The sequence below is a fragment of the Manihot esculenta genome, chromosome 9, assembly GCF_001659605.2.
Source record: "Manihot esculenta cultivar AM560-2 chromosome 9, M.esculenta_v8, whole genome shotgun sequence".
In the NCBI taxonomy this organism is placed as follows: Eukaryota; Viridiplantae; Streptophyta; class Magnoliopsida; order Malpighiales; family Euphorbiaceae; genus Manihot; species Manihot esculenta.
The window spans coordinates 24,269,390-24,278,586 of NC_035169.2; the positions used below are offsets into that span (position 1 = coordinate 24,269,390).

Below are 9,197 nucleotides of genomic sequence, written 5' to 3' on the forward strand. Positions count from 1 at the left end.
ATGGGATTAATCGAGTTAAATTGTATTAAGAATAGAATTGAAGGACTAATACTATATGTAGCAGTTTTACAGGAGAATAAGGGTATATTTGGTTTAATGGTTAAATATAATTTCTAGTTGTTCCCAAAACTTTAATTCTCAATACAACATGCCAAATTATCAAATGTTTTGAAAATTTTATTATAATACAAATTATATTTTATAATTTCTTAAATCTCATACAAAACACTTATATCACCTTTTATGTTGAAGCATGAATTCCCTACGCCATAGTATACTCATCAAATAAGAAACAAAGAATGTAAGCTCACCCTCTGCCAAGAGATAAGATTTTAATGTTCCATAGAGTCCAATAGAAAAACACTAATATATATTCTATTTTTACTTTTTTTTCCTATAATTTGTTTAAAAAAATGTATTAGAAAAATAAAAATTTGACAATCGAGATTTTTAATATGAAAAATTATAACAATACCCTTTGATTAAAAATTGCTAAAACGTTTGAAAATTTGGTATGTCGTGCTACAAAATAAGATTTTAGATTAAATTATAAAATGGCATAGAATGTTTGGATTTTCATACCAACAAGCCTATTTAGAGAAAAAATAGTTATTCTATATGGCATGTCAGACCATGAAAACATAATAAAGAATGACACGTGTTATACCATGCAAATATAAACACTTTCCCAGCTTTAATTTTTAAATTTAGATAAAATCAATAAATAAATGTTTGGTATTTGGCCTTTAGTTTTAAGAATTAAATATTTGGATAAAATCAGAAAGACTTACAAATTTTGACTTCTCATACTAATTTTCCTATATAAAATAAATAATATGGGTATATATTAAGTTATTTTTTGTTGAAATAGAAAAAGTATTAATTAATTATACAACATATATAGTAAATAAAAAATAACTTATTCATGTAACAATTAATTTAAAATTAAAAAAGAACATAATAAATAATAAATTCTAAAAGATAAATTTCATTTAAATAGAAAAAATAAGGTCAAATCAGCTACAGGCTCAGAAGAATTAAGAAGGACATTATACTTAGAGTCGAATTAAAATGCAGATGATAGCTATAGGCTCAACATTTTTCATGTTCTTGTTTATGTATTCCTTTTCTTGCTTCTTTAAATTTAATATTTAATTGCAGATACTCTAAAAGCAAGAAAAGTGGGTCCAAAAATAATTTCGCCCTCTCTCCTCATGTGGTGACTGAGCCTAAAGGTGGGTAATGTAACTATCTTTTGCATCATCAACTAATGAGAAATGAAAGGCCCTCAGCTTAATATGTTCTTTGAAAACTCATTATGTCTCATATTGGAGCATGCAATACGGAACTCAAGCACCCATGAGGATCTTCCGTTTCACGTCCTCAAAAGATAAGGAGTAGATAAATCAATCATGACTTTAGCTTAAATGTTGCACTTAGTTCTTAATAGTTGATACAAAGTGGTTGGGAATCAACAACATTGTTGACATCATTGATTGCTTGCTTATTAGCCATATTTTTCTCAATTTCAAATTCATTAAAAGAGTTGTTTGGGTCAGATATTGTTTCTTCTGTGCCCATGATTTGTTCCCTCGACAGCAACCAATACCTCTTTGTTAGACTTGGAGGATGAAACATTTTTGTATCTCGATTTGATCTCTTTTCTCAACCTCCTCATGGTTTTCTCGATTCCTTGTTTGAAGTTGAGTCTACCCAAAGGATTAGAATGTGCCATTCAAAAGAATTACTAAAATAATTAAAACTATATCTTAGCAATGGCGCTAAGATTTAGTAGGTGTCGAGGCCACCAAAAATAAATTTCTACTTTTCTAAATCAAACTAAATTGCAATAGTGGTGAGCAGGGTTTGTCCTATAGAGATTGGAAGGAAGTTAATTCACTTGCAAGACAAAATAAAAATAAAAATAAAATGGGAGTTTTAAAAAGCAAGGATTTAAAAATTACTTCAATGAGAATTAACCTAAACCAACTAAAAGAAGTAAAGTAATTAGATTTAAGCGAGAAAATCAATATGAGATTAATTCACTGAAAGTTTAATCTCAGTTTTAGTCTTATTGGTTGATCATAGATGCAAAAATAATTTCTAATTATTTATAGATAAAATAGTTATAGATGTCAAAGAAACTTTAGTCACTCAATCTTAATTTTTAAACTAGATAAGAGATGTTCGTTAACTAGCTTTAGCTTTTGAAAAGTAGTAGGAGACGCTATTATAATTTAATCCAATTACTACATGAGGAATTAGAAGAACCTGATTCTAACTAATAACACAAAAGCTCGATTCATTTTAGTCTGATTATTTTGTTCCTTAGGAAGGCTTTACTTAAACTAATTCACCACTAATTTCATATTAAACTAAAATAATTATGAATTTAATCAACTTGAATAATAATATATTATCCTATTGATTGAGCAATGACACCTTAATGCTACAATCAATAGAACAATAATAAATAATAGGTACAAAAACAATATAAATACCAAGAAACATTAAGAAAATAATAAAACCAATTAGAACTCACAACTAAATGAACTAAAACTTCAATTATCCTTCAACTAAAAAGAGAATTTAGCTACATATGTTTATGGTTGAAATGCAATAAGAAAAATGTTTTCAGGCTCCCAAAATTAATCAAGAGTAAAAGATGATGTTGTATATCAATATAGCATCTTTGTATAGTACTAAAAATCCTAGTTTAGCCTAAATACAAGTAACCAAAATTAGATGGAAAAGTGTATTTAGGTATATCCATGATTTCACTTACATTTTGTGCTTTATTTTTCCTAAAACAATTGAGTTTGATATGTTTTTGCGGATAAGGATCATCAAATTGTGTGTCAAATATGGAATTAGACTCTGATTTCTTTCGTTAGATATGTTATGCCCATAACGTAGTGCATCTGAGACTTAGAGTTTAAGCAAGACTTTGTTCCTTATTTCCTTGTGTATTTCATTACGCCCATGACTCCTTTTGTAACGACCCGAAAATCCGGACCGCTACCGGCACTAGGATCCAGAACGGCTTAAGGCCGCCGGGACCCGTAGCAAGCCTGACATATAACCTGTATATACTCATAACATAACATAACCCACACACTGGAGCTCTCATCAAATGCTCCAATGGGGTAACTCAACATGCATACACTAAGCTTGGTTGAACATAAACATCATAAAAACAAACATTCTATAGATCATGTATCAAAGGGGATAACATACAAACTCGGTCAAGCACAATCTCTAAACCTCAATATTCCTTTTTACATTACATAACTGGTCATAACATTATATCATTATACAATTTATCATGTCCACATTCTATCTATTACATAAGCATGACTCTACTCTTCTTGACTTCTCTGTCTAACCCGTACCTGCAATCCTGGGGGAGTAGGGAAAGGGGTGAGCTACTAGAGCCCAGTAAAAGCATTTAAAAATACATGCTATCATGTAATGCATCACATCACAGACATGCCACATCAAGGGTAAACCTGTCACCAAATAGTCCCATATCATCTCTGTGCCAGGGCGTAGGCAAAGGCTCACTGGACTTCCTGTAAACATAACATAACTTACACTGCCCCAGGGCCTTACTAGGCACCTGGTCTTGGTGTCCCATTTAGTGCCAGGGCGTAGTCAAAGGCTCACTGGACTTTCTCATCTCTGTGCCAGGGCGTAGTCAAAGGCTCACTGGACTTCCTGCCAGGGACTATTGGATCATCCAGTATTTACCCACATCAACAACATAATATGCAATGCAACATATTCGTGATTTCTAATGCAACCAACCTAAAATATCATATGGCATTCATGATGCATGCACATGCTCAAAATTTATATTTCATTTCATTAAAACTTAAGAGTTTATTCTACTCACCTCAGCTAGCTCTGACAAAGACTGAAGCAGCTGACTCACTGCTGGGGTCCTCAGTTCCTCGGGTCCGAACCTACACAGGTGCACTCAAATGAGGGACCTAACATACTTAAACATAACTCTACAAACACTCCCCAAAAACCCCCTAAAACACCTTAAAACATCCATGGAAAACATGCAAAGGAAGGCTGAACAGGACACTTTCGGCAGCAGGTTCGGCGGCCGAAAGTCCCTCCAGAGCCGAAAGTCAGGCAGGTTCGGCGGCACCTTCGGCAGCTGAAACTCCCAGACAGAGACGAAACTCATGCATATTCGGAGGCACTTTTGGCGGCCGAAACTCCCAGACAGAGGCGAAAGTCCTCTTTCGAGGGCAGGCTTCGACAGCCGAAAGGCTGGCCTCCCAGGCAGGTTCGGCGGCCGAAAGTCCTTCGGCTGCCGAACCTAGTTTCTGCCAGAAGGGCAGAAACTCGGCTCCTCATGCACATTTGCCTCCCATCCATTCAAATCATGCATAAACCTATTCTACAACACACATACTCAAGCATACAAGCTCCTAGGGGATTCAAACCATCTTAAACCCCATCTACAACACTCCAAACAAGCAAAACCAACATACATTGCTCAAAACACAAAATAAGCACATAACCTCAGCAAAAACCTAAACATGCATTCTACCCCATAAATCTTCATAAAACTTACTTAAAATATGCAATGAGCTTAAGATCGGCTCTTACCTCTTAAAGATCGAGAGAGAGACGACCTAAACTCGGAGATGGGGGAGGGAGAGCTCCTTGAACCTTCAAGCTCCAAAACTTGCTCAAAAGCTCAAAAACTTCAAAACATTTTGAAAACTCATGAAAATCTTGAAATATTTGAAGGAAAGAACTCAAGATTGGTGAGGGATGGCGGAGAGCTCACCTTGGCCGACAATGGGGAGAAAAAGGTCGCCCGTTTTCGGCTAAGGGACCCCTTTATAGATGGCTGGCCAGGCCACATTCGGGGGCCGAACGTGCCTCCACATGCATGCCATGTTCGGCGGCCGAACCTGGACTTTCCTCACTTATGCTTTCGGGGCCTAAAGCACTCCCGAAGCGCATGCATGTTCGGCGGCCGAATCTTGAGTTTCGGCGGCCGAACCTGAGTTTTCCTCCAAGGTTGTTTTCATGCAAAAACTCATTTTCCTTCTTATTTAAAAACATAAAACACATTAAAATATTTCATAAAAACATGCTTTTACCCTTCTAGAGGTCTCCGACATCAGAAATTTCCACTGGACGGTGGGAATTCCGATACCGGAGTCTAGCCGGGTATTACACCTTTAATTTCAGAATTCAGAGTCTAGACATAATTTTTCTCTTTTTATTCTTCAGTCCTTTATTATCTTACTAAAACATCAAAAGTGAAAAAAAATCATAACTCTTTCTCTAACAAATAATCTTTAGCTTTAAGAATTACATGAGAAATTATCTACATGTCATCATAACCACAACATGAGATTTGGATGATATAGCCTATGGTACATTTTGGGAATCTAATTTTAGCTTAGAATATTCAACGTTTCCAAATATAGAGGTTCTAAAAAAATTGCTTAATACCAAATATATAAAATATTATTAGTATTTAGTTAAATTTGGTAAATTTTAGACTTATAAAGCAGCATGTAGAAAGATAAATCAATCCATCATTCTAAAATCTTTATTAAAAATAAAAGAAGGGAGGAAACAAAAAAAATACTGGATACTAAAATAACTTTCTCAATTGTATCTCTATTGTTCATAAATTTCTCTCTTGTTCAAGCACAGCCAGCTGTTTTTTATATAACAAAATTTGGTGCAGCACCTGATGGAAAAGCAGATGCAAGTAAGGTATAAACATATAATTCACCCATGAATATTAGGATATTAGCTAAACTTAAAATTCTTACCTTTCTCTTTCATTTATCTTTTAGGCTATAGCAGATGCTTGGAAAGAGGCTTGCGCAGCAGCAGGATCTAGCAAAATATTGATTCCAGCAGGGAAATTCTTGGCAGGTATAGTGAATGTTACAGGTCCTTGCAAAGGGGCAATAGAGGTAGAAGTTCAGGGAACCGTGCAAGCCTCACCAGAGCTTGCAGGGGGGATGGTTGGTTTAATTTTAACCATATTGATCAATTCACACTGTCTGGAAAAGGAACTTTAGATGGTCAAGGACAAGTTGCATGGAAGGGAGTATCTTGTGACAAAGATCCAAAAAGTTGCAAGAAACATCCTATGGTACTTTTTTTTTAGTTTACATGATATTACAAAATGTTACTAATTTAAATTTACCATAAATTGTAATTACGTACCAAAACTTTTCTAAAATGCTTTTATTGCTTTACATTTTTCATCAGAATATAAGGTTTAACTTCATTACCAAAGGCTTAGTTCGTGACATAACGTCTCTTAATAGCAAGTACTTTCACGTCAATGTATTGGGATGTGACGACTTCACATTTGAAGGCTTCAAAGTTAGTACACCTGAAGGTAGCCTTAATACGGATGGAATTCATATTGGGCGATCAAAAGGAGTGACTATATCTAATGCAAAAATAGGCACGGGTGATAATTGTATCTCTATTGGTGATGGAATCGAAAATCTAAAAATCACAAAAGTGGCATGTGGACCTGGTCATGGCATCAGCATAGGGAGCTTGGGGAAGTATAAGAATGAAGATCCTGTTTCCGGAATTACTGTTTCCGATTGCACCCTCACCGGTACAACTAATGGTGTTAGAATTAAAACTTGGCCTGCAATGTTTCCTAATACTGCAACTAATATTCATTTCCAAGATATTACTATGGAAAATGTCTCCAATCCTATTATTGTAGATCAAATGTATTGTCCATGGAACAAATGCAATAAAAAGGTGATAACTGTTCCAAAACAATATATTATTATATGATAATTACTTATTGTTTGTATAAATAATTATTTCTTCTCTTTTTTTTTTTCCAGGAACCATCTAAAGTGAAGATTAGTGATGTTAGCTTCAAAAATATAAAGGGAACTTCTGCAACTGCTCTTACCGTTCAACTTATATGCAGCAGTGGAGTCCCATGTGAAAAAGTGGAACTTGCGAACATTGACTTGACATATAGTGGTCCTGAAGGCCCAGCAAAATCTGAATGCATTGATGTTAAGCCAACAATTGTAGGGAAGATTCCAGAGGGATGCAAATAGAAAGTCACATCTACTGTTACATATTTTTTTGTAGTTAATTATATATAGAGGAACATTAAGTGCTGTCTTACTATTAATATTCGACAATTATTGAGAAAAAAATTATTTATTATTTTTTTAATCATACCATGTTGTTACAATTTTTTAACTGATAAAAAAAGAAATCAAATATTGCTATTTTTTTAAAAAAAAAAATTTGCTAATATATTTTATTATGGGGCATTCTATTTTACATAGCAAAATTATGATTAATTTTATCCGTTGTTTGAAGCTAATAATATAACCCATTATCATATATGGTGTTGATGCTAATTTAAATAAAATTAGTAGTTCAAAATACAATAGAAAGTTTATTACTGTTTAAATTTTGTTTTAAAAGTTTTAAGTAGAATTTTTATGAGGAAGAAATTATTTAAAGGGTTTAATTTTAACTTATTTTTAACTAATAGTCAATTACAAAAGGAGAATAATCAACGGAAATAGGGTAGCATGCACTTAGGCTAAATTGTGAATGGTTGAGTTGAGTGAATTTTGAGAGAGAGAGGAAAAATAATTAGTGGCTGTAAATTGTTTTTTATCTTATAGTTGACATATGTTGAATACGTTATTTTATAGAAAATTACACTTACACTACTATATTATTTCATATTAGAAATAAGTTCAATTAAGTTTATATACTTTTCCTCAAGACCAAATAAGCGCAATTCCAAATTTAGGACCAATTAAGTCCTTGTATTTTTGTTGCGGGCCAAATAAGTCCTAACAATATAATATAATATTATGTTTTAATAATAAAATATTTTTTTATAATTTAAAAATATTAAACTTAGTTTTTTTAGTTACCATAAAATTTAAAAAATATTAAGACATAATAAATAAGTTTTAAAATTAAAAAAAATGAAGTTTTATCATATAAAAAATATTATTATTAAAAAAATATTTTGTTATTAAAAAATAATATTATATTAAATGATGACTTATGTGATCCTTGAATAATAGTACAGAGGCTCAATTGACCTAAAATTTAAATTTGACTTATTTGGTTCTCGAGTAAAAGTATAAAGACTTAATTGAGCTTATATACGTTTCATATTTGCCCGTTAAATACTTTAAATACTTAAAATATAATTGTAATCTATTGAATCCTTAATCTTACAAAAACTGCAAAAATTAAATATAAATTAACCATATAATGGATTATTTATAAAAAGAAGTCAGAAATAGTTTCACTTATTATTAACTGTACTTGAAAATTAGCTAATTGGACTACAAATTTTCATTAAAATAATAACAATATATTCTTCTAACTTTATCAACTTATAAAAATTTATAACACTGTTAGTAAGAATTAGTGCACAACCAACAAAATGTATGATCAATTTTTACTTTTTTTTTTATAAACCATCAATAATATGACTAATTTGTGTTTAATTATTATCATTTTTATAAGTTTAAGTGTTGAATAGATTGCAATTTTAGTGAAGGTATTAAATAAGTTAATCTCAATTAGTATGGAGATATAAGTGTATATTGAGATATAAAGAGACAATGTTTATTCATATGTCTTTTATGATATATAGAAAAGAAATATTCTCTGTATTGAAGTGGAAAAATATACTAAAAATATATATTTTTTCTACAAAATGAAATAATACTATATTAATGGGATTAATCGAGTTAAATTGTATTAAGAATAGAATTGAAGGACTAATACTATATGTAGCAGTTTTACAGGAGAATAAGGGTATATTTGGTTTAATGGTTAAATATAATTTCTAGTTGTTCCCAAAACTTTAATTCTCAATACAACATGCCAAATTATCAAATGTTTTGAAAATTTTATTATAATACAAATTATATTTTATAATTTCTTAAATCTCATTCAAAACACTTATATCTCCTTTTATGTTGAAGCCTGAATTCCCTACGTCATAGTATACTCATCAAATAAGAAACAAAGCATGTAAGCTCACCCTCTACCAAGAGACAAGATTTTAATGTTCCATAATGTCCAATAGAAAAACACTAATATATATTCTATTTTTACTTTTTTTCTTATAATTTGTTTAAAAAAATGTATTAGAAAATAAAAATTTGACAATC

The 9,197-nt window shown here is 31.7% G+C and overlaps 1 pseudogene; it reads left to right on the forward strand.

Moving 5' to 3' along the window:
- Positions 1-7,094, forward strand: LOC110607825 (annotated as a pseudogene).
- Positions 7,095-9,197: the final 2,103 nt, after the last annotated feature.